The sequence below is a fragment of the Saccopteryx bilineata genome, chromosome 12, assembly GCF_036850765.1.
Source record: "Saccopteryx bilineata isolate mSacBil1 chromosome 12, mSacBil1_pri_phased_curated, whole genome shotgun sequence".
Classification (NCBI taxonomy): Eukaryota; Metazoa; Chordata; class Mammalia; order Chiroptera; family Emballonuridae; genus Saccopteryx; species Saccopteryx bilineata.
The window spans coordinates 49102366-49127704 of NC_089501.1; the positions used below are offsets into that span (position 1 = coordinate 49102366).

At 47.3% G+C, this 25339-nt stretch overlaps 1 long non-coding RNA gene across 1 annotated transcript; it reads right to left on the reverse strand.

The window, feature by feature from the left end:
- Positions 1–1033: 1033 nt before the first annotated feature.
- LOC136316447 (uncharacterized) lies at positions 1034–18409 on the reverse strand. The gene is made up of 3 exons (XR_010727708.1): positions 17892–18409; positions 4288–4371; positions 1034–1103 (listed from the first exon to the last, which is right to left on the reverse strand). It is a non-coding gene; the product is annotated as an uncharacterized lncRNA (long non-coding RNA).
- Between the last annotated feature and the right edge of the window lie 6930 nt (positions 18410–25339).

Genomic DNA, 25339 nt, shown 5'->3' on the forward strand with positions numbered 1-25339 from the left:
GCATCAGAACCCACTGCCCCACCCCACACCATCCAGTGGTGTCAGCGGAGAACCACATGGGGACCCAGAACGCCCACCTACCCCCAGCAGCACAGAGCCAGTGCTCCCCGCAGTTAAAGCAAAGTCTAAGAAAGATCTCAAGCCTCACAGCATAATACAAAATGGTCAGGTGTCAGCTGAAAATCACTCATCATCTCCAAAACCAGGATGACCTCAAACTAAATGAAAAAGAGACAATCAATAGATGTCAACACCAAGATTTCAGAGAGGTCAGAATTTATCTGACACCGATTTTAAAGCGGTCATGATAAAAAGTGTTTCAACAAGCAACTATAATCATGCTTGAAGCAAATGAGAAAATAAAAAGCATCAATAAAGACAAAGGAGTACAATTCCACATATATCAACTTGACAACTTAGATGAAATGGACCATTTCCTCAAAAAATACAAACTACCACAACACAACTCACCCAACATTAAGTGATCATTTGAATAGCCCATAACTAACTATCCAAGAAATTAAATTTATAATTTTTAAATTCCAAAAGAAGAAAGCCAAAGGCCCAGATCGTTCATAGGGAATTGTACTAAACGTTTAAATAAGAATTAACACCAATTTCACATCATCTCTTTCAGAATATAGAAGAGAATACTTAGCAATTTATTTTATGAAACTTTTATATCAAAGCAAAAAAAAGACAGTACAAAAAATAAAATTTCAGACCAATGTCCTTCACACATGTAGTGGCACAACTCCTTAACAAAACATTAGCAAATAGAAATTCAGTAATATATTAAAAAATGTATATGCCATGACCAAGTAGGCTCTATCCTAAGGATACAAAGCCAGTTCAACATTCAAAACTCAATCAGCATAATCCATGATATTAACAAACTGAAAAAGAAAAGCTACGTAAATCATATCAATCAATGCAAAACAAAAGCATTTGAAAAATTCCATACCCCTTCATGATAAAAAAAAAAATCCCTTCAGAAAAAAAAAATCCTACCCATCCTTCTATGACCCAGTTTCTTCCTCCGTGTATTTAGTGGTATCATCTTGGACAAATTACTTGTTCTCTCTAAGCTTCAGTTTCCTCATCTGAAAAAAAATGGGAAAAATAATGATATCTACTTCACTGGGTTGTTGGGTAAATTATTATTATTATATAGAACAATTTATTAGTAATTAGATAGAAGCAACTTTATTGAACAATGGTCTATGGACAACTTCTTTTTTTATGTGCTCTGAGCATTAGAACTTTAACCTGCAAAGTTGGGTAAGATCCTCTTGGTTCAAGTACCTTCTAAAATACCTAAAAGTGCTCTTTAATTCACCATGTTATAAGTGGCACAAAAAATACAAATTGTGAGTGAATAAAATAAAATGAATATCATATATTTTACCCTTCAGTTAATTTAGGCAACATAATATGCTCCAAACTAGAAATGCTTTATCATGATGCTCTGGTATAAACTTCTAATCACTGTTCAGTAAGGGATTGTTAAAAAACCAACATAGGTAACATTGATAATAATGGTAACAACAACAGTAATCAGAGGATCTCCTCTGGTCTCGTCCACATTTCTCTTTTCCTTGCATTTTCCAAATTCTGCTAATCATCTGCTGCGTGTCCAAGGCAATTTATTCCCCATATCAAGCTGTTCAGGGGTAGATTCTTCCTTGTCTCGTGGCCCTTATTCTTGCAGAAAATTCTCAGTCATTGCTGATGTGCTCGCTACCTGCATATTTAAATGCTGATTAACAATGCTACCTCTACTCACCTGGGCTATCCTTCAACTCACGCCACAGAAATGCCTGCCTGTTATGACTGACCCAGGACTGCTTCCCACCCTTTCAGGCCTGTTCTGCGACCTCCAGGCTGAGAGTTCTGGTCTACCTTCCCTGTCTCTGCCCCTGGCTTCGCCACAACAGTGCAGTCTGAGGAGGGGCCGATTGTGTGGCTTCGGCACAAAAGAAAGGCTTTCTGTGTGAAGTCCAAGCTACAAATGGATTCCGCTGCCCCGAATGAACAGCAACGTCTCTATCTGGCTGTTCTGTGTGCTGTGATGAATCATCTTCCCGAGCTGCAGGAGTTCAAAAGATTGACTGTTTAGTCATTTTAGGCTTATCATTGTGCAGCCCATAAACACTCAAAGAATACTGAAGACTCGAGTAAATAAATATCTGTTGGCACTGCAGGCGAAGCTGACCTAAGAGGACACGCACAGCCGTTACCATGAACATGTTGAATAAACCTGTTTTTTAATGCATAGCCAAACTCAGAGGCAAGGCAAGGAAATCCCCAGATGTCAGAAATGAAGAACAAGTCAAAGAGGAAGGAGAGAGCAGGAGGCCAAGGAGATGACAAGGGTGCTGTAAACAGACGCAGCCTCGCGGGCGGGGCACTCGGGTTTTAAGGACTGCACGAGGCAGGGCCCATGCAAGGCAGTGGGGGGACATGAAGCTCCTGTAGGAAGCTGGGAACATGGAGCTTTGCCCGGACTGCGACAGACACTCAGCACAGGGGGCTTCGGGGCTGAGCAAGGAAGACTGCCATCAGTTTAGGGCAATCGGTGGGAAAAGTTCCCTATAGGAAGTTAGAACCAGAACGCCTTCTGTACAAATATGCACTTCCCCAACTGAGAAAGTAATACACACACTCTTTCTGGCATTTATCCTAAAATACTCGAAACCAGGGTCTCAAAGAGATCATTTGCACACCTACGTTCATGGCAGCATTATTCACAATAGCCAAAACATGGAAGCAACCCAAATGTTCATCAACAGATAAATGGATAGACAAAATATGATCTATAAATACAAGGAGTATCACTAAGCCTTTAAAAGGCAGGAAAATCTGACACATGTTCTAATAGGGTTGAAGCCAGAGGACATTGTGCTAAGTGAAATAAGCCCGTCACAGAAAGACAGAAACTAGACAACCCCACGCACGTGAACTATTATTGCGTGTGCTCAATCTCATCAGAGACAGAAAACATGGGCAATGCCAGCGGCTAAGGGGAAAGGGGAATGGGGAGCCATCGTTTCATGAACACAGTTTCAGTTTTGCAAGATGAAAAAGCTCTGGGGATTGGTTGAACAACAGTGTGGATAGACTCCTGAACTGCAGACTTGGTCAGGTTGGTGACTTTTAGATTATGTGTATCCTACCACAACTGAACACAGCCAGGGAAGAGCTGGCCCAGCACTACGGAAACCCTTTGGGCCCAGAAAGCAACGGAAAACAAGACTATCTCATCGAGAGCACAACTAGGAACCGGTGTCGCTCCAGGGAACAGTCTCTGCCAAAGACGAGTTCACGTTCAAAGGTGACAAACATGGGGAACCACAGCACCATAAGGGAGTGAGCAGAGGCAGCAGATGGAAAAAGTAAATTGTTCTCCAAGAGATACGGACAATAGCGTAATCGGAGAGAATGTGGAGCGAACACTCCTGCCAGAGACAGAGAAGATGGTCTATAAACCAGAAGGAAAGCAGAAAAGCAAGAGGGTTGGGGGAGGGGGAAGGAAGAGATAGTATTAAAATAAAACACAAATCGGAATTCTAGAAATGAACAAATATACTGTCATTATAATTTTCTAAAAGGAAACTATTGCATAGATTAAAAATATTGGTCTGATCGCTACTGCTACTGCACCCAAAGCAAGGAGGAAAAGGAACATGTTTTATTTGGGCCTGGACCTTTAGCCAACGAATTGCTTCAATTATGAGCCATGGTGCAATATCCATTCTACAGCCAGAAACAAAATAGCATCAGGCATCTTCCTGTTCCTTCTCAAATAGTCAGGCTTTGGGTCAGGAGCCATCGGGAGTTCTAAGGACCCAGTTATGAATAAGGCGGCCGCGGTCTTTTCTCTTCTGGTTCTTGCAATCTCATCCTTTATTATCAAGGACAATAAAGAGGCATGCATACAGTCATGTCAGACACTTAAATAAGTATAATAAAAAATTTCATACAGAACAATAACATAGATTATAATAATGGGGGGGTATGTCAGTGGAGCTACCTTAAATCGAATATTCAGAAAAGGCATCTCTAAAGAGCTGGCGTTTAAGCTGAGTTTGGAAAAGAAGGCACCAACCACACCAACATCTGAGAGAAGAGCCATGGAAGGACAAGAAGAAGCAAGGACAAAGGCTGTGAGGCGAGAGAGGAGCAAAGCCGTCGGACTGTCATTTAGGACAAGCATAGGTACACAGGAAGGCTAGCGTGTTTCCCATCAGACATAGTAAACAAGATGCCACGGCTACATACACCCACCTACACACACTGCCAGCTTGCTCTCGGCTCCCTTAAAGTTCAAGCTGTTGGATACAGTCTGTTTTGGAGACTCCAAGCCAGGTCCTGGAAATGACAGACATAGAAATACATTCTCTCGTTAGTCCACAGATGACTTTTACACTTCAGGTGGCCCTTGTCTCAGTGAACAAATGAATTAGGTGCATTCTCTATGCTAGACAGCTAGGACCCCTCAAGCTCCATTCATTTTCTGAAGCAGAGGTGGCAGCCTTTTTCTGCAAAGGGCCAGAGAGTAAACAGTTCAGGTTTTGAAGATTGCACCGTCTCTGTTGCAACCGCTCAACGCTGCCATTGTAGCGACAGCAGCCAAAGATAATACAGACACGAATGAGTGTGGCCGTGTTCTGAAAACAACTGTGTTTATAGAAATGGGCAGTAGTTTGCCAATCCCTGTTCTACAACAATGGTCTCCAAAATGGACTGAATTCACGATGAGCCTTGGGGCGTGGAAGACAGTATCAGGATTTTTGTTTATGCTTTTTATCAAAAAAAAAAAAGAAAGAAAGAAAGAAATCTGTTCATATTTAATGCAAAGATTGAAATTGGTGATCTCATTCATTTGATGGCAGAGCATAAGAGTTCATGGGTGGTATGGAAGGACAGTGAGGGGGGTAAGGGGCATCCCCAAATGCAGCCGTGTTTACAGTGGTTCCTCACTTCCCTTTCAGTGTATTGTATTGTATTGTATTGTATTGTATTGTATTGTATTGTAATATACTGCAATACATTACCACTGCAGTGTCACATGCCCCATACAGACAAACGGCTTAAAAGATTGCAACAAGAAATCTTCCAATTGAAGACAATGTCAACAATACAAACACAAATGAGTTAAGACAAAAATGGCAGAAGCCACTCCTAGAATTTATATTTGTTAGTCCCATAAAAGGCAAACACTATAAAAAAAAACAACAACAACTCATGGTATCTGAAAATCAGTCCACAAAAATATTTAATTCTGTGTAAGTTATCTATAGCTGTGTAACAAATCATCCCAAAACACAGTGTCATAAAACAATAATAAACAGCATCTCACACAGTTTCTGTTGGTCAGAATTTTGGATGCAGGTCATCTGGGCAATTCTGGCTTAGGTTCTCACTTGAGATTGTGGTCAAGATGTTGGCCACAGATACAGTCATCTGAAGGCTTAAGGCTTGGAGATCTACCTTCTAGATGGTTCCCTCACTTGGCTGGCAAGTTGGCATTGGCTTTTGGGAAGAAGTCTCAATTCCTCACCATGTGAACCCCTCCACTAGGCTCCTTGAGTCTCCTTATAACAGCAGCTGGCTTCCCCCAGACTAAAGATTCAGAGCAATACACAAGTGGCAGTATCTTCTACGGCTCACCTCAGCAGTCGCACCCCATCACTTCCACCATGGTCTGTTGGTCACATAGACCACCCCTATATACTGTGGGAGGGAACTGAACAGATGTGAATACCAGGAGGCAAGGATCACTGGGGGTCACCTTGGCAGCTAGCTACCTATCTACCCTCTGACCCCTGAGGATTTGTGTTCCTCCCACCAGGGAGTCAGACAGAGAGAACGAAATCTCTTACACCATCCTTTGCTCTGCCCTGGCCGCCAACAATTCTGATGAGGAGGTACACCAACCTTGGAGAGGGCAATGTGATTTACTCAGATTACCAATTCAAACTGGGGGCAAAGGGAGGGGTTCAGCTTTATTGAAGTGTAATTGGCAAATAAAACTGCAAGATACTTAAATTGTACAAGATGATTTGATATACGTATGCATTGTGAAATGAGGCCTCCATCAAGTTAATCAACATATCCATCAACTCATATCATATTTACCTTTCTTTCCTTCTTTCTTTCTCTCTTTCTTTCTTTCCTTTTTTTTGTGAGAACATTTAAATTCTATTCTCTTAGCAAATTTCAATTATTACAATACAGTGTTATCAACTCTAGTCACCATGTTACTACACATCAGATCCTACATTATTCATCTTATAACTGCAAGGTCGTACCCTTTACCAACCTCTCCCAATGTCCCTCACTCAATTCAAATGTCAAGTGCATCCAAAAACTCCCTCACAAACACACCCAAAAGGTTTAACCTAATATGTTTAGTCAGATAACCATGGCCGCATCGAGCTGGCACATAAACCAACCATCACAACCATTAAAATAAGACAAAATAAATTTATGTTTAAACATAATTTATTTCACATTTCTCTCCTATTTAGTTTGTATTTTTTGCATATGGTTTCACAATATCCACAATAGACTGAGGTACAACTGCACACATATGTGTGTTTATATCACATGCATGTACATTGTGTGCTCACAGCATTCTTTTTTAATAGGCCATGTCACAGAACCAACAGCTTGGAGACGAGTGGTCACAGGAGCCCGAGAGGGAAGAAGAACGCTTGCCCAGCCTTACTTTCTATTCTCAGTCACTGGTCAGGGCATCTAACTGTTGGTTAATAAGTGGTATCAAAATATAGTCACCAGCTTGATGGCCTTAGGAGAAGCCACGGGTGACGTGGTTTTGAGGGGCAGTGAACGTCAAAACCGCATTGCTCACGCTGCGGCGGTCACTGTGGCAAGCAACGAAGATGAACAGAGTATTTAAAATCAAGGACAAATTCCTCCTTTAACGCCAGCAAAACATGAGCTATATGAAGATTAAAGCGATAAATACCTAAGAAATATACCTAAGGAAGATTTTAAAGGGGAAAAGCTTATCCTTTCCTTAAAAATAAAAAGTGTCATATTAAAAAGGAAGGGGAATGTATAGATTTGATAGAGGGGGGACAGGGAAGGAGAGACATTATGAATATCTACCACCAATAGCCACCAGCTACGCACCCGAAAATATTTCACTTTCTTCTCCCTTCGCTGCTCCTTTTCACTGAAACTTTCTTTTTTACAGAAGCAAAGATCACAAGAACAAGCACACTGCAATCTTTTGCCAGCTGGGCCCTCCACTGTGGGAGCTCAACCCAACACCCAGATCTAGACAACAAGAACCCTATTCTTTCTCGTGAACCCGTTCATGCCTCATTAGACATGTGGACCAATGCAGAATGTCCCAATTGAACTGTTCCTCCAAGGGTCAATCTCAGGATAGCCTGGACCTATCCACATTGTGCAGTAAGTAGTGCAGATTCCATGTTAGCCCCCAAATGTCCACATAATTGAAGATGTTTTAGTCAAATCATTATTAAGAATTACGATCTAGGGCCCTGGCTGGTTGGCTCAGTGGTAAAACATCAGCCTGGTGTGTGGATGTCCCAGGTCCAATTCTCGGTCAGGGCACACAGAAGAAGCACCCATATGCTTTTCTACCCCTCCCTTTCCCCCTTCTCTCTCTCTCTCTCTTTCTCTCTCTCTTCCCTTCCTGCAGCCATGGCTTGATTGGTTCGAGTGCATTGGTCCTGGGCTCTAAGGATGACTATGTGGAGCCTCTGCCTCAGGTGCTAAAAATAGCTCCATTGCAAGCATGGCCCCAGATGGGCAGAGCATTGGCCCCAGACAGGGGTTGCCTGGTGGATGCCAGTCAGGGCACATGTGGAGTCTGTCCCTCTATCTCCCCTCCTCTTACTTGGAAAAGAATGTTAAAAAAAAGTTCAATCTAAGCCATAAGCAACGTCTACCACTTATCAAGCCCTGGGTTTTTACTGTTGTTGTTATTATTTTTATATTATTTTTATTACAATTGACATGCGGTATTATTCTGTACCAGTTTCAGGTGCACAGCCCACTGGTTAGGCAATCGTATGCTTTACAAAGTGTCCCCTGATATTTCCAGTTCCCACCTAGCACGGTACATAGATTAAGCCCTCGTTTTGAGCCACACACTCTGCACCCATGATTCTCACACTTTATGTCATTTCATCCACAGCAATCCCAGGGGGTAAAATGTGCCTAACAGTCCCCATTTTATAGGAGAGGGAGAACCAAAGCTTAAGTAATTTGCCGCAGGCCCAACCAGTGGCAGATAGAGAGGCTGACTTCCGACACTGCCCTCTCAAATTCCGTAGCAGTGGTTCTCTAACTCTGAGCTGTACGGGAATCACACAGAACACTGCTTCAGCAGCGGATCCTGACCCCAGCCAGAGACTCTGACTCAGCAGGCCTCAGGTATGCCCTAGAAATCTCTTTTTTTTTTCATAAAACATCCCAGATGATGCTAATTTGAGTAGTTAGTAGCTTTCTGGGACACACATTGTACTGTATTTGAAGACGTTTCTTAAATTGGCATTCTACCCTAACCAAATAAACTGAACTATATCTCAGAGGTTCAAGGTTACATTATAACTATCCTCTCTGATGCTATAAATTAAGAGAGAATACACACACAGACACACACACATGTTCAAACTTACAAAACGGAAAAACCAGAGGTTAGGATTCGCATGACACAATTATTCTTCAATTTTCAAAAAAATTCTCTGCGGCAAGTCCTCTTCCAGCAGCCATTTCCCAAACAAGGTGCCATACAGCAGTGCCCATAAATTAAACAGAACTATTTGGCTGCTAACACTGAAAAGAAAAAGAAAAAAAAGCAATAGCAGAAATGCATAGAAAACCACTTAGATTAGTGAAGATGATTTTAACCATTTTAGTTTTGTCTCTCATATGCTGTTTTTAAACACCTGGTGCTTGTGCCAGTAACCTGCTCTTGAGGGAGAGTTGACAAAGCAACTCAGGAATGCCAATAATTTAAGAAAACACTCAGAAGGAACCCATCACGTCACATTTGACAGCCTGATCTTTCTGGAGGGTTGGATGCTGGCGATTTTATATTGTACTTGTATGGTCATCACACCTTCTGCTGGGAAAACGGTCCTGGCTCGTGTGACATGACTGAAGACGTCTCCTTATCGTGGGTTTGTGTTAGAAAGAGCATCAAGACATCCAGGTACGCTGCCACCTGGGTAAGTCTGTGAACAACGAGCCTTGTTCACTGGATCCACGATTCTATTCACATCATTTCAATTATAGACGTTCCAGAAACCCGTTTATTATGTAAGGCAGCAGGTGAGGGGAAGCACCTCTCTCATTGTTCGCAAGAACTGTTATTCTCGTGGTTACCTCCCTACCGCGAAGCAGCAGTGATGTGGTCCACAAGGCCACAGCCCTGGGAGGCGGTCGGGCACTGGCTGCTGACGCCGTGGCCTCTGCTCTGCAGAGCAAGGGCATCTCTCAGCAGAGAAAGGGCAGTCAGCGGGAGGAGCCCAGGGGCATGCCAGTCCCAAAGCCAGACCTCGGCTCCCAGCAATCGGCCGAGCAAGTGGGGTGTAGGGACCCCAGGGATGACCAGAAGCAGATTCTACTTGGACGTTAAGCAACCAGGCTTTACCCCGGTAGAGTCTGCTTTAATCACTCCGTGTGCGCGTCAGCCAAGTGGTCGGTTCAAGGAAATGGCTCAGCAGTGAGGAGGGGATGAGTGAAAGGAGGCATTCACGTCCAAGAGGGCCAAGATGGTGCGTGGAGAATACCCATGATGATCTCCTTCAAGAGCCCAGAGATGGGCGCTGCCCCCTAACGGCCCACCGCTGCCCACCAGTGGAGGTGCAGTTTCTCCAAGGCCCTGACTGCCAATCCACCCTCAGTGCCGCCGACCACCCCGCCCAGGAACAGTCTCCACACGTGGATGGAGAAGGCGCGACCATCGCAGCCAGAGCGCCCACTGCAGTTCCATCCCGGAGTGTCCCTGGGGCATGCCAGACTCTGCCTTCCCCTCCCTATGGGCTAATTACAAATCTGCCTCCTCCTTCCCACTCTGCACCCCCGGCCGCCATGTCCAGAAAGATGGGCTTTTAGATGACGTGACTTGATTAAGCCTGTAGGTGGGGGCCCACATTCACCTCTAAGAACACCTGGCAAGCAACCTACAGAGACAAACTGCCCCAAACCAACCGAGCACACGGGGCTGAGGGGTTGCTGAGTCAGGCTGGGTCAAATGCAAGTGAGCACAACAAAGGGAGGAAGCTTAGCAGCAGCTTGAACCAGCAGAGGACGAGGGACAAGCGTTTGGAGCCAAGTTCCGGGTGGAGAAAGGAGATGAGAGAGGCTGTCCCGCTCCCAGGCGGCGGGGACTGACACCTCCCCTGATCCCCTGAGCAGGCAGGACAGCACAACGGGGGGGGGGGGGGGGGGACAGTCAACTCTACTAAACTGTGTGGGATAAACAGTTGGAAATCTCTAAACCATTCCATGCACACAGGCCAATTTCATCTTCACTGCGCTATTGTTATAGTGGTTATGACGACTATAAGTCCTCACTTAAAGTAAGAATGGCTAAGGTAGAAGAGGTTGGGGGGCTGGGTACAGCCGGTGAAGGGGTTAAAAAGTACCACTTGGTAGTTATAAAAATAGTCTCAGTTTTGTGTCCCACCTACATATGGAATCATACAGTTCTTAGCTTTTTCTTTTTTTCTTTTTTTTTTTTTTTTGTATTTTTCTGAAGCTGGAAACGGGGAGAGACAGTCAGACAGACTCCCACATGCGCCTGACCGGGATCCACCCGGCACGCCCACCAGGGGCGATGCTCTGCCCACCAGGGGCGATGCTCTGCCCGCCAGGGGGCAATGCTCTGCCCCTCGGGGCATTGCTCTGCCGCGACCAGAGCCACTCTAGCACCTGGGGCAGAGGCCAAGGAGCCATCTCCAGCACCCGGGCCATCTTTGCTCCAATGGAGCCTTGGCTGCGGGAGGGGAAGAGAGAGACAGAGAGGAGGAAGGGGGGGGGAGAAGCAAATGGGCACTTCTCCTATGTGCCCTGGCCAGGAATCGAACCCAGGTCCCCCGCATGCCAGGCCAATGCTCTACCACTGAGCCAACCGGCCAGGGCCAGCTTTTTCTGATTTACTTATTTCACTCAGTATAATGTTGTCAAGGTGCATCCATGTGGTCGTAATAAGAGTGCAGTGGTTACCAGGGGGAGGGGAAAGGAGGAGAAGGAAGGGTGGGGAGGGGGAGGTGCATAAAGAGAAACAAATAGGTGATGGAGGATGATTTGACTTTGATTTGTTGATGGGTATACAACATAATCAACTGTCCAAATGATATGGAGATGTTTTCTCTAAATTACGTACTCTAGTTGACCGTCTCCCTGTTAAATTTAATTGTCTAAATAAAAATAAATAAATTTTTAAAAAGATAGTCACAGGGATGGACAGTACAGCATAGAAAACATAGCCAACAATATTATAATACAATATTATAATGTATGGTGCCGCATGAGTGCTAGATGTATCAGGGCAATCACTTGGAAATTATATAAATATCAAATCACTGCTGTACACCTGAAAATAATTTAATATTTACATCAACAGTAATTAAAAAGATAAATTTTTTTAATTTAAAATATAGATAACATTTACTGAACGCTTTCCATGTGCCGTGAACCATGCTAAGGTTCACATACATTATTTTATTTCATCCCCACACCAAGGTCGGCACTGCCATGTCTCCCTGGCAGAGGAGGAAGTGGAGACTGAGAAAAGTATAGCAATTTCCGCTGACTCAGAATGACGGGGTGTCCGGAGCCCCCCTGCAGAGCCAAGCAGTCCTGGGGTGCGCAGTGGCCAGCAAGGGCTGTGGGGGCAGCCCTGTTTTATAGCTCAGCACAATCGGTACATATAACAATGTCCCCCAAATCACTGAGATAAGCCTCCACCCTGCTCGTGGAAGCTATTCAAGAAAACAGGTGTTTAAACATTTTAAAAAGATTGCTATTTAAAATGATAAAAACAAACCAAACGTGGGTGCTCAGAGGAGGACAGTTCAGCCAGCTGGAAAACATGGTTATGTGGAACAGCTCATCCCTGATGGTGCCGGAGAAATGAAGTGTTAGCACAGCAGTAATGGGAGCAGCGGGAACAGCACAACGGCGGTTCGTACTATTAGTCAGGCTGCCGTGGCTGGGCAGATTGGCGCAGGAGAGAAGGGGGCGTTCGAGAAACACTTGGGAGGTCGTCTATCAAAGAGCTTCAGGGAGACCTGGACCACGCACACCCAACCCCCAGCCCCTCCATCACCCTCACCAATCACTCAGAGTGTAAGGACGTTCCCAGGTAACATTTATTTCTTACAACAAACACTCGGCTGTTCTCCTCTCATTGCTAAGCCCCTGCCTCTGAGTCCGTCCGTACCTTGGCACGGGCAGCATTAGAGGATGTAGATGGGCTGCAGACTCGTGCACAGGCCCAGGCTCCAGTGAGAGGGAACGGATTCTCCTTGTCTGGTATATTGATGCTGCGCAGCAGAAAGCCAATAAGTGCATGACCCTGTTCCACACACAAATACGTTCTTTTAACAGGCTTTTCCTCCCAGGCAGCGAGGCTGCACAGGGAGGGAGGACAGAATGGATTTTCCTTTTAAGAAATGTGTGAGAAGGTACTTGTTTTTCCCAGCCTTTTTCTTTTCCTTTCATTTTTTCAGTTTCATAAAATACACTTGTGAAAGCGTAGTCTTTTTATTTTTTTAATTTTTATTTTTTGCACATAATGATATTAGCAAAGTCATCTTGCGGAAGGGTCTTCTCCCTGAGCCGCTGGTTTGGTTCTATCCGGTGCTGGAAATGGACCCCGGCCACAGAAGGTTCACGCCAATTCAGACTCTTATCTGTTGCACTAGGAACACCGTATTTCTGCCTGTAATCCTATCTGACCTCCTGACTATATTAGACACATGGATATATGGATGGACAGAAAGACAGATAATGAGATGCTACAGGTCAATAACCACTTTCAAACCAGTGCTATAATTAAGAAAGCACGGGTTTGATTTTCTTGCTCCTCCATAACTCTTCTTTGGGGCTGTGCCAAGTCGAGACTGATTTATGCTACTGCACATCATGAATAAAGCTTTTGAAGTAGAGATGTGTAGCCACAACTGTTGTGTTTAATTTACTTGTAAATTTATAGGCACTTAGCTGACGTTTGACTGGACTACACAGGACCTAGCATCTCAGCATTCTGTGTTTTAACTTGCCAGACGCCTACTATGTGCCAAGCACCGCACCGGGGCCGGGCATTCAAAGGCGGATAAAAAAATAAAGGGAGAGGATAAAAAAGAACCCGTAACGAACAGAGCAGTGCCACACCACGAGGGTTAACAAACACCATTTTTAAAAACTGTTTGAACACCGTTCTATGTTTCAAACCGAAAACGACCCTTTTCCCTCCCTCCACCCATGAATCAGTCAGGAACAAAAGGAAACGATTCTGAGTTTCTTTCCTTTCTTTCCAAGCACCTTGGGAAGAGCCAGGCATGGAGCCAAAAAGGAGGGCGGTTTTACTAAGGAAAAACACCACCCTGTTTGGCTTTGATGAGAAAAGAAAGAAGCAACTGCGTCATGTGTAGAGGCTCGAGTGATGGGTCTGGGAAAGGAGACTTTATGGATAACTGCCACGAGCGAAACAGCGGATCTAATCAAAAGCTCCGTGCACGTGGATGTTCCCAGCCTCTGGGAGACGGGAACTCTTACATCGGCTGGGTTTCTAAGTTTTTCTTCTTCTATTCAGCAGAGGTTAGACAGCCTTACAATGCATAAAATATTCCTCACAGCCTCCCTGTCCTCCGGAAAAAAAAGAAGAAGAAGGCTCTTCGCTAAGACAAACCATTAATTCCAAATGAATTCCAAACTAATAAAATTCTCTTATCTCCATCACACAGGTGAGTTGTGGTGTGAATGCGCACGCGGTGCCACACACACGAGCAGCCAGGAATTGTCACGGCTATCCGTTCCTTCTTCCTGGGAGCGCAGGAACAGAGTCTCAGCTTGGGGAAGGAAACAAGAATGTTAAGATTTTTTTTTTAAGTGCTAAGATAAATTATCCCCTCATCTTCTCTCTACCCGCCTCCACCATGTCCCCTCTGTTTCCCAGCAAACAAAGACAGATGATACCTTGATAATAAAAAGCCAAGAGTAGAAACAAGCGGCGACTACCGGGACGCCACAGCTCTCGCCCTCTAGAGGGCGCTGTGTACTCCCGACTCAGGAGACCTCACCAAGGTCACCTGCGCAGTGCGGCCGGTTCCCACATCCAGCCTGTACAAAGTCTAAGCCTTGAACAGGCCTGAGCAGGCCAGGGTGGAGAGCGAGCTGTGGGAGGAGGCAGGGCCTGGCGCTCACAGAGGCCGAGGGAGGAGAGGCACTCTCCTAGCCAGTGCTTCTGGTGGCCACAGATGGCTGTCACTGCCAAGGGGCCCCCTGTTCTGCCCTGTGTGATGGAAACCAGCAGATCAGAAACTGAGGAAAGACAAAGAGAACGGGAGAGGGAGAACCTATCTTATTAAAGAAGAATGCTGGGTACTGGACGGTCACGGAAAAGATGCCAGATCCACCGGGGAACCTGTTCACCTGCGCCTGCGAGGATGCGTTTTCAAACCCAATCCATACTGAACTGCTTCCCAAGTCTCCCTCGGCCATTCCCAAGTCAGCTGACAGCTCTGTCCCTCTGGGCTGACGCGCTATCACGCTGCGCTCACAGGTGAGGAAAGAGATGGGGTGGAAACTCACCAAGGAAACCCGGCCAGCACTGTCCACGCTGGGTACACACCCACGTGACCGGTCACAGAGTCCGCACACCTAACTGCTGTATTCACTAACTGTGAACTGCCACGCCTCTAAAAACAACTGAAATAAACTTAATCGCCTTCTAAACCCAAATATTAAAGAGCCAACTTGTTTGAGCGCCATCGACGCTGCCAAGGTGGTAGAGTGAAGACTTCCCCCAGTCTGTTCTTCTGTGTTTAACAAACGCCAAAAGGTGAGGAATACAGAAAAGAAATTAGGCTTGTGTGAAAACTTAGTGAAACCTCTGTTAGAAAAATAAAATATGTCAGTTAAAGGTGAGGAAATCAATCTCCTAAAGTTGTACTGAGACCCAACATCCAGGATGTTCAATAGATTTTTCAACTAATTGATGAATTGATGAGCGGCAGATGATGAGGACCGCTCACGTACCAATCAAAGTGCTCGCAGCCAGGAAACCAGCGAGCAAGCCTAACTCAGCTGCCGCACATTCCACCCCTTTAGGGTTGCTCCCCTCACAATAGGTACATGACATACCTTCCAAAATGACAATGACAAAGGTGCCCTTCACAATGTCTTCCTGAGCACTCTGCCCAGGGAGCTAACTGGAGGCCCACCTCCAACTCCCCATCCCACGGTGCCAACAAAACCACCCATCATCAGTGGGGGACCTGTACAGTTCAGGGCCATGTCCACTGAAACCAAAAATGTTCTTGATGCATCTCTGCAACTGGGTGAGAGCAGCTTCCCAGTGCAGGAGGGCTTCCACAGGTGCCATCGCCGCCCACCCCCAATCAGGGTCTCTCATCGTCACAGTTCTAGATCAGTTCATGATAGACAACACAGCTGTCTGTGCAAATCACCAAGGTAAAAGTCCATTAGAGGCAACTAGCCATAAATCTATTAACAGACCTCAGCACCTTTCCACAAGTGTGCTGTCCATTGCCACAAGCCCCATCCAAACCCCTCAGAGGTCCAAGCTCACAGGGCCTGATGGGGTCAAACACATTCAAGGCCTGTGCTGCCTTGACAGTTCTTTTAGCTCAACCTGAACACCAGCCATTTTCCTGGCAGATGCCAGGGCCACCTGCTTCCCCTGCTTTTTCAGCAGCTGGAACCTCTGTTCTGATGCAAGCTGCTGCCAAAGCTGCAATAAGACTTTATTAGGCTTGCCATCTGATTTCTCCCTATCTGCCCCAGCCGCAATCAAATCCGCCCACATCTGTGTCCGGGTAACCTTCACAGGCCCGCTTCTCTTGCTAGTCAGGGGGCAGCACGGGCAGCAGTGCTCACAGCCTTATGGTCCACCTCTGTTCTGGAGAGCGTGATGCCATCCACCTCTATGTTACACAACTGCAGAAAGCAGGCTACCAGGGGCTCAGTGACTTTCTGCCTAAATTGCACCTCCAACTCCATCTGTAGGGCCAGACCGCAGAGTGCTCCACTACCTGGGGAGGGGGCTGTGCTTGTCCCTGAGGGACTCTTGGTGACCACCGGCCAGGCTCTGAGTCTGCGGACAGCAGTTGCAGCCTAAGCCTGTCCCTCAGAAATGCCTGCTCCTGCCAACTCAGAGCTGCTCCACCGGCAGGAATGCAGCTCCATCTTCTGCAGCTGTTTCGGGGTCCTGTGGCTGCCGGCTCTCAGCCTGAGGCAGACTCTCGAGCAGTTGTTTCTCCAACAGCCGTCACTGCCGACATTCAGCTTCCAGGGCAAACTGCAACTCCCAAACCCGTACCTCTTTGTCAGAGACTGCTCCGGTTCCAGGCGCCTTTGCTGCTCAGACTGCACCTCACACTACAACTCTCAGACCCAGCCAGTCTCCCTCTCTGGCGCTAGCCGCAGTTTACACCGTTGCTGGTGCTCAGTATGCAGCTCATCCTGGAGCCCTCGACCTCACTCAGCTTCTTGCAAAGAGCTCTTGGTTTCTTCTCGCAGGATTGTAAAAAGCAGCCAGCCCACAGTCCCCACCAAGAGAGCCACTGGGACACCCACTCTTCTATTCCACCCCTCAAGGGTGGCAGTAGCTCCATACCGATCTGCTCCGAACCCTGCCCAGTGTGCCAGATGTAATGCAGTAGCCGAGGCCAGGCAGGTCCACACTGGATTCAGGCAGACAGTAGAGAAACTGCGGGCCACCATTCCGTTTAATAAAGTCTCACAATGGCGTCCTGGAGACCAGCTTTTGTGCCTGTGAAGGAACTCGCTGGGAGAAATTTGAAGAAAACAAGACCCACTGAGTTGGCCACTATTTGCAGACAATGGATGTTGGGAAGGAAACTGCTGAGTCATCCACACACGTTTGGACCATCCCCAGCTAGAACTGTAGTCTTAACTGGCCCTGAAATGTAATTTCCCGCTTTCTCCAGCTGAGCTTTAAACAAGACTTTCAGGGCCAGGATAAACTTGCTTTGTTTTTCTCTCGCCAAGTAAATATTTCTAAACTTTCCTTTTCCCAGAGGGCGACCAATTTCAAAATCTTTCAAACCCATTGCCTTTTTCTTTTTTTTCTCTCTCTCTCTTTTTTTTTTTTTTTTTTTGAGATTCTTTGTTTTTCTTTTTTGATGCCAGTTCCTCTTCAGAATCATTTCCAGGAGCTGGTCGCTGGGGCTGCTCACTCTTTTACGTAGGATTCAGGCAGATGGTAGAGAAACCACGGAGCCGGAAAGCATCGGGCCATTCCATTTAATAAAGTCTCACAATGGCGGAGAAGCACACAGGCAGGGGAAACCGCCTCTCAGGCACACAACCCGCATGAATGGCCCCTCAGAGTGGTGAGCTGGCAGGCAATCTGCCATTCGCAATCCCCTAATCTCTCCTAAGTGCAAGCACCCATAGCCTTATAAAGCCCACACACATGTGACATAGCCACACACTGACACACCAATCAGGCGAAGTGCTTGCAGCTGGTAACCCCGCGGGCACACCTAACACGGCTGCCCCACACCGTCACCTCCAGTCTCACCCTGTGGTCCGGATCTCCTTCTCCACCCACCCCACCCCCATTAGACTTATTTGTCCCCACTTTACTGGGGAGCTCGAGCCCTTCCTACCTGAAGATGTATCACTTCTTCCATCTTCACCTTGACAGTTCAATATATATATATGTATATATATATATATCCCCTTTTGTTTTTTCCTTCTGTTCCAGCAGAAGAGATCTTATTCCTCCTTTTCACAGCTAGACCTCCTGCCTTGTCCAACACCTGGACTCAGCAATGACCCCCTCCTGCACCTCTGTCCCACAGTCAGCCTCTTCCCCTCTGCCTACACACCTGCGCTCCCCTCTCGTCCTTATAAATACAATAAGTTAATGAATAACACATACGAAACCTTCCTTTTACCCATGCGCCTCTTTACAACAAGGCTCACAAAACTTGCTCGGGCCTGAGAGTCACCCGGGCCCTTGTTTGCTAATCCCAGGCACCTTCCTCTAGATATCACCCTGGCAGGCGTGAGACAAGGTGTGGGAATCGGTGTGACTGGGCAAGTTTGGGAGACACTTCCCTTCGATTCCCCCTCCGCTGTCTGCAGATGCTAACCCCGCGGCTGCAGTCACCGCCTGCCTCCCTTCCTCCCGTCACCCACAAGCACGCTGCTCTGCTCTCACCCGGACCCCCTTCACTCCCATAGGTGTTTTGCAATGTGACAACACAGCGAAGTTGAACTACAAGTCCCAGAATTCCCTATCCTGGATGGTTTCAGGTGAGGGCTGGCCACAGAGAAACCTGCACGAGCCCTGTCGTGGGCAGGAGTGGAACAGCAGGCTTATGCTCTGAAGGAGGTGGAGGGAGGGCCCAAGACCTGGTGGTCCCTGTGTTGACACAGGGCACACCTGGACTCACAGCTCCTCCTTTTGGACTTATCTGAGTCCTGGGCCAAGCACATGTGTAGCTCCATGGCAAAGGACCTGGCTTCCGTGGGTCACCTGTGTCACCAAGGTTGGAGGTGGTAAGAGACAGGTGCAGGTGACAGTTTATCCTCAATTCCCCCTGCTTATATCCAATTTTTCTTCCCAACTTGTGTCCCCCACCAGACACAGAGGCAAACAGCCTTCAATAGACTCCTCCATACACTCCCATTGCCGTGAGAAATCGCATATGCGCATCACTCCCGGACACCCTGCTTCTCCGAGGCAACCCTGTTTGACGCAGGCATTGGTACTAGAATTGGTTCCAGGGGGAGAGGACCTTATGGAAGGGTTCTTTGACTTGGAACTGATTTATGTTGAGCTGGTTCTCTGATCTGGTTAGTCTTAAAGGTAGTAATGGCCCAGTCACCAGTGGCAAAGGGGACACTGGTAGCTTGGGACATGCAATGGCAACATACTCAGTGAAGTGCCACCTGTAACCCCTGTACGCAGTGTCTAGAAGACAAGGCTTTGTGTGACCAAGCAGTTGCCGCTATAACAGAGTTGGGTGAAAATATAGAGTATAATGGAATTGGTTGCTTTTGAGAGGACTAGAAAACGTAGCAAAATACAATAAAATGATGCCTTTGGGATTCTTATTCCCAGTCTGAGGTCTGGAGGAAGGACCACGAAGCTTCTAGAACTGGTTTCCAGTAGTCAAGATCTCAGGGGTGGAGGAGAGGACAGTCAGTCCTAAGGATTGCTGAATCACACAGAAAATTAAACTTGCAACCTTGCTGGATCTCTTCTGTTAAAACCAGGGCATTACTACAGGTATTTTACCGCAGTTAAACAATTTAAAACAAAAACATACTTAATCAAATAGGTCTCTCTTCAAACTGTGATTCTCAAACTTTTTGAATGGGAGGAACCTTTGTAACTTTGTAAGTTTCTCCCCTCACTTTTCTGCCAACAGACAGTGAGAAACAGATGATGGTGGTTGTACTTTTTTAGTGTCATTTGAAAGAGAAAATCAATAAGCAAAAATCATAAAAAAGGGAAGAAAAGAAAGAAAAGCAAGACATTGACTGGGACCTGAAAACGCGAGACGGTTCCTGTCGAACCTTTTCTGTCCATGGGGGACCCTCCCCCCTTGTCTGATTGCTCTGGCTTCTTCCTGGGCCCGAGGGGGCTGCAGTGGTCTCGACCAGACCCCAGCCATCAAACTGGACTACCGAGTTCACTGGGAAGAAGGGGTGCCAGGGTGGCAGGGGGCTTGACTGCAAAGACAAAGGGCAGCCAAGTGACCCTCACGAGCAGCAGAGCCCAGCGGTCATCGGCACGCTTTGAACCATCAAATACTTCGGTATTGAGTACCGTATTTTTCGCTCCATAAGATGCACTTTTTTTCTTCATAAGCGGAGAGGAAAATGTCCATGCATCTTATGGAGCGAGTATTTTTTTTTCTAGCTGCTGCAGGTTCCCGGACAACTAGAAGAGTATTTGAACATTAAAGTCTCTTCTCATTTGTTAATAACAGTGCTAATGGTTGTCCATACTGCTGTTGAGTTTACGTTGTTGAAATATTATTGTGGTATATCTTATTAAATATTGTAACACACCATTTAGTTCAGAATATGTTTTTTCTTATTTTCCTCCTTAAAACCTGAGGTGTGTCTTATGGTCAGATGCGTCTTATGGAGCAAAAAAAATACAGCAGTTGGTCTTGGTACCCCAACGACTGAAACAGAGGTATGACCCACGGGGTCTGGTGACAAGGAGCCTGACTGGAATCGTCACAACTGCAAGTATGGCCCTCAGCCGTTTCCGGGATGTGAGCTAGTTCGCCAACCAGAGCCCCTTGAACGAGGGTAGGCGACTCCCCTGGAGAAAGGTCCCAGCGACACAGCCAACGATCACCTGATATGTTGCCCCAAAGTCTGCAGTGACTCCTAACAGCCAAAATACTTGACTGCGGACTACAAAATGCTGACCCCGCGGCCCACCTCCCCCTGGAAACTGCCGGTCTTTGGGACCGAACGCGTCTGCTGAGACTCTGACCCTTTCCCGGGTTCTTCTCTCTAACCCCTAAGTGGGATCCTCCATACACAGGCATTCTGGCTCCTTTCCTCTTTTCATTTCCCGAAACACTCCCTTCATTGTCCCGTGGACAGAGAGTCCAAACTTCCCTCCCCGGGCCTCACATTTCCTCTCTGCATCCTCCTTTCTTTTCCATCAGCTGAACATCAAACACCTGGGTGGTCAACCGCCTCTTCAATATCATTCTGTGTCTGCAAGGCAGTGATGTGTGTGCACCCCCCACCACCCCCAACCATTACTATGTTAGAGCCCTGACCTCCAGAACGGCCAGGAAGAAATTTCTGTTCTGTATGAGCCATCCCCATCCAAGGTGTTTCGTTACTGCTGCTCAACCGGACCAAGATGACATCTTGTGTCTTTGTTTCTCTATCGATAATGACACACTCTTCCCGGTCGTCCAGGTTGGAACGTCACGCATCCTTCACTCTACCTCCCTCTCTTCTCCTGCCACACCCCATCAATCACAGAGCACTAGCAACTTTATCTGCACCACCTCACCTTCCATTACTGAAAATGCAGCTCGGGCTCCGATCCGTGCTCTCTCTGGAGGAATGTGAACAGCCTCCCAGGGGGCTGGAAGCTCTCCGAGAGCAAGGACGCTGCTTCCTAGAATCGCCCTTTGGAAACAGCACCCGTCTCTCCCTCCTCTCCCCCTTCGCCTCCACGAGGACTGCACAACGTGAAGCTGTAGTTTTCGTGCTCGGTGGGCCAGATCAAACTCTCAGGGTGGCTTCCTTTCTCCAGTAATTATTTCTACAAGCAGAAAGGGAGAAAGATAAGCATTTTTATTTCTTGTCCTGCTCTTTGTTTTGTTCTCTCTTTTTTTTTTTTCTTCCTGATGACATCTGAAAAAACCACTGCCAACGCCCCAGGCTTAGCAGAGGATAAAGTAAGGACTCGGTAAATGTCTCTTGAAGGAATCCCCCTACCCAAGAAACAAGCTCCTGTTTATCTTTTCCATATTTAATATCCTCCGGGAGTCTGGAATATTGACGGTGCTAACCGCTGACCACAGCTCTCTTTCGGAGCAGCTCTCTTCAACAGGGAACCCCGGGCCCTTCCCGGGGAGCTTCAAAACAGAGAATGACAGTGGGACACAGATGCTCTGCCCCTGTCAGCCTGGCTCCACAGCGGGGTCACCCTAGTGTCCCATTAGCACTAGAAAGGAGCATGGGAGTGGGCTTCCCTGATCCTGCGTTCTCCAGAGCCTTTTCCCTGTGATTCTGCCCCTCACCCGGAGCCTATATTCCTCTAACCATCCCTGGCTGGGTGAGAGGGCTCTGTGGGAGTTGCAGTCATCGTAAGTGGCCCTGACCGCTGGTTCTTCCGCGCTGAGCACGTCTGAGAAGAGCAGACTGGTAGCGAAGGTGTGACGTCCGCCCCTTTTTTCCCGACACGACTCGAGGACACCTGGCAGAACGAGGAGTCTGTGGTTTTTCCAGGGCCACGGTCTGGGCCCTGCTGAAAGGCGAAGGGGAGAATCACCCCCAGGCGGACCGTCCTGGACACCCAGAGCAGAACATGTCAAGACAATGGGCTCTGAAACTGAGGATCTGCGCAGAAAAACGAAGCCAGGACAAGTCCCCTTCGTGACCCTACCACGCCAGCCGTTTCAACCCTTCTTCGAAGGCTCTCCATCATAAATCCGTGGTCCCCGTGGCACGGGGGTCCCCACGGCACCCGTGCCCTTCACCCCAGTCTTCCCACCGTCCCACTAGGGATGCAGTACTGGTCTGTGGCTAGGATTTAATTATCTAGCCTACATTCGTTTAATTTGCCACAGAATCAGGGCAAGAGAAAACTGTCAACCCAAAGACATTCTCTGCAGCTTCCCTGATGTATTTCTGAAGGGAGCAGCAGCCTGTCACTTTTAGACAAGGGGCTTGATTTGTCTGGGCCTGGGCTTCCTCATGAATATAAGGAGGGGTAAATAAGGTTGGTGACTTTACCCCTGGCTGCATATTAGAATCATCTGGGGAGCTTGTAAACCAACCATGGGGGCTGGGCCCCTCCTTCCCAGACCAATTAAGTTTAGAATCCTGGGGAGGGGGCAGAGGCAAAACCCTAGTATTTTTTAAAGCTCCCCAGGGGATTATAAGGAGCAGCCAGCACTGGGGAACAACACCAGAAGGCCGAGCCCTCCGATGACTTTAGTGTCAACCTCACTTCACTCTGCGAGGCCCCACATCGGGCCATGAACAGCCGTCGCTGCTGACTGGGCGTTGAGAACCGTCTCCAACAACGGAGGGAGAGGATGCCACGAGATCCACTCACCAGGCACGTCTTATCGTCCAAAATAAGAAGTTCAGTTACGATCCACATGGTCTCCTCTGAGGCTTCATGTGTCCGTGGAGAAGGCGGGATCGGACGTCTTCAGGATGTTTCCTGGACCTTCAGCTTGCAAGCCGTGCCAGACATGGCAGTCGTGGATCTACCGTGGAAGGCGGCCAGCCTCTTATAGGTGGCCCCACGCCCTCTCTGCAAATATGAACGTGCCCAACCTTCAAAGCCACCTCCCTGGTCTGCTCCCTCCCTCGCCCCGCTCTGCCATTCGGCCAGCAGATGTGTATTAAGTGCCCCCCAGCGCGGGGAGGCGCTGCTCTGGGCCCGGGGGTATGTTGGCAGATAGAAGCCGGCAGAGAGGCGAGCAGGCAAAGGGTGCTGAGACCCGCTCGGGAAGCGGCAGAGGTCAAGTTCAAAGAACAAGACGATGGTCAGGCTAGCCTCCCCAACAAGGTGAAAGCGGCACAAAGACGTAAAAGCTGTCACCTCTTCTCAGGCCTGCACCACAGCAGTGTCCCACACGGAATCAGACACTGCCTTGTGTTGTGGTTGAGCGTTTTCTGGGCTCATGGCTTCCTCTGTGCAGTTCCCCGGGGCTACTCAGCCCAGAGCACAGAGTAGGCGCTGAGGAAGAAACCCTTCGAGATGGAGACAAAGGCAGGAGTGACACTAAAGGGGGCGTTCGCTCGCACGATCTGCGACCCAACCCATCCCTCTCTCCCGCACACACCCAGGAAGCTTTCGGTCCTACTACTGGGTCCAGTGGGCTTCATTTTACACTTGCGGCATTCCGAATAGGAAGAGACCTTACAAGCCATCCAAATCCCTTCTTTCGTAAGTGAGGGACCCGTGGGCTACAAGCCTGAGATCCACCCCGGCGGGCCAGTGGCAGACATTCCCCGCAGAGGTCACACTGCACCTGAGGAGCTGTCACTGCCACTGAGGAGCACCAGGGGCTGCAGCACCAGCCTGGCCGCCCCTCAGCACTCAGTGACCACTTCAAACAGGCGCCGACCTACGGTGCCATGGCAGATACAGAGGCAGCACAAGTGTCCCCAGCACGCACGTCCCCACTGCCCTGTGCTCCCCACCGCAGCAGAGCTCCCTTCCAACTCCCTTCAAATCCAGAAATTTGGCCAAATCAATTTACAGAACAGGTTTTCGGTGTGCTGTGTTTTTCCATAACGAACCTGCCGGCACCTTGGCTCTCTCAAAGAAGACGTAGACAGCAGCCATCGCTTTCAATGAACGGTGAAATCTATAATAAAACTGAAAACTACTAGACAGTCTTTCAACCTTCGCTGACCCACACCCTCCCTCCCTCTCTGCTAAGCACAAAATCGCACACACCTTCAGTGATCATTAAAGTTGCAGTGTGAATAAGCCATAGCTAAATACAAAACAGTCATTTTTTTAAAATGCATTTTTATCTTGAAAGATACTTTCACTTAAAAATTATGCAATGTTAATATGAATACTAAGCCTGCCTCCTTACTTGCTCACTGGCTTGTTTAGGAGAAAATAGAGTTCTTTTTTCATTTTTCACAAAAAAATAAAATAAAAAATACCATCATATTGACAGTGCATTTCCAAAATGACATAGGGCCTTATTATTAAGCGTTAACAGGAGGAGACAAATATGGCATTTTAAACTATGATGATCTAAGACTTACATGATGCCAGAATACATAGCAGCTTTTGGAAGGAGCACACGGCTTGGAATCAGGCATCAAGTTTTTAATTCAGATAATAGGGGCACTTGGCAGGGACAGCTTTTGCCAGGGCTGCATGATTTGACTCTCAAATCAGGAGCTCAGAAACCCCAATATAATTCTCAAGATTAGTGAGATCTTCAGGTCCGTCTGCAGCACCACCCGTAACCTGCGTGAAATAAAGATGAATGGAAACTGGGTACCGTGTGTAGCCTCACAGGAGGAAAGGCTTCTGTATCTGCTGTCTGCCAGAGGCTTATAATAGAACATCAAATAATAGCTGAGCGGGGGAAATAGGCGGGGGCCTGAAGTTTCATCCCCTGGAGGAAGGAATCATGATATTGTCAAGTAGTGAGAAAAATAAAACACTGAAAATGTTACCAACAAGAAAGTTAGACTGAGCAGCAGACTGTATGATACTTTGTTGTCCTTTGTATTCAAAGATAATGGAACTGGTGGTAAGTGTTGTCTGAGCCTTAGAATGCGGCTTAAATACCAATGGGAAACTCAAGGGTCTTTTCCGTGTTTCATGAATTGTCCCGTGGTTTGCTGCAGC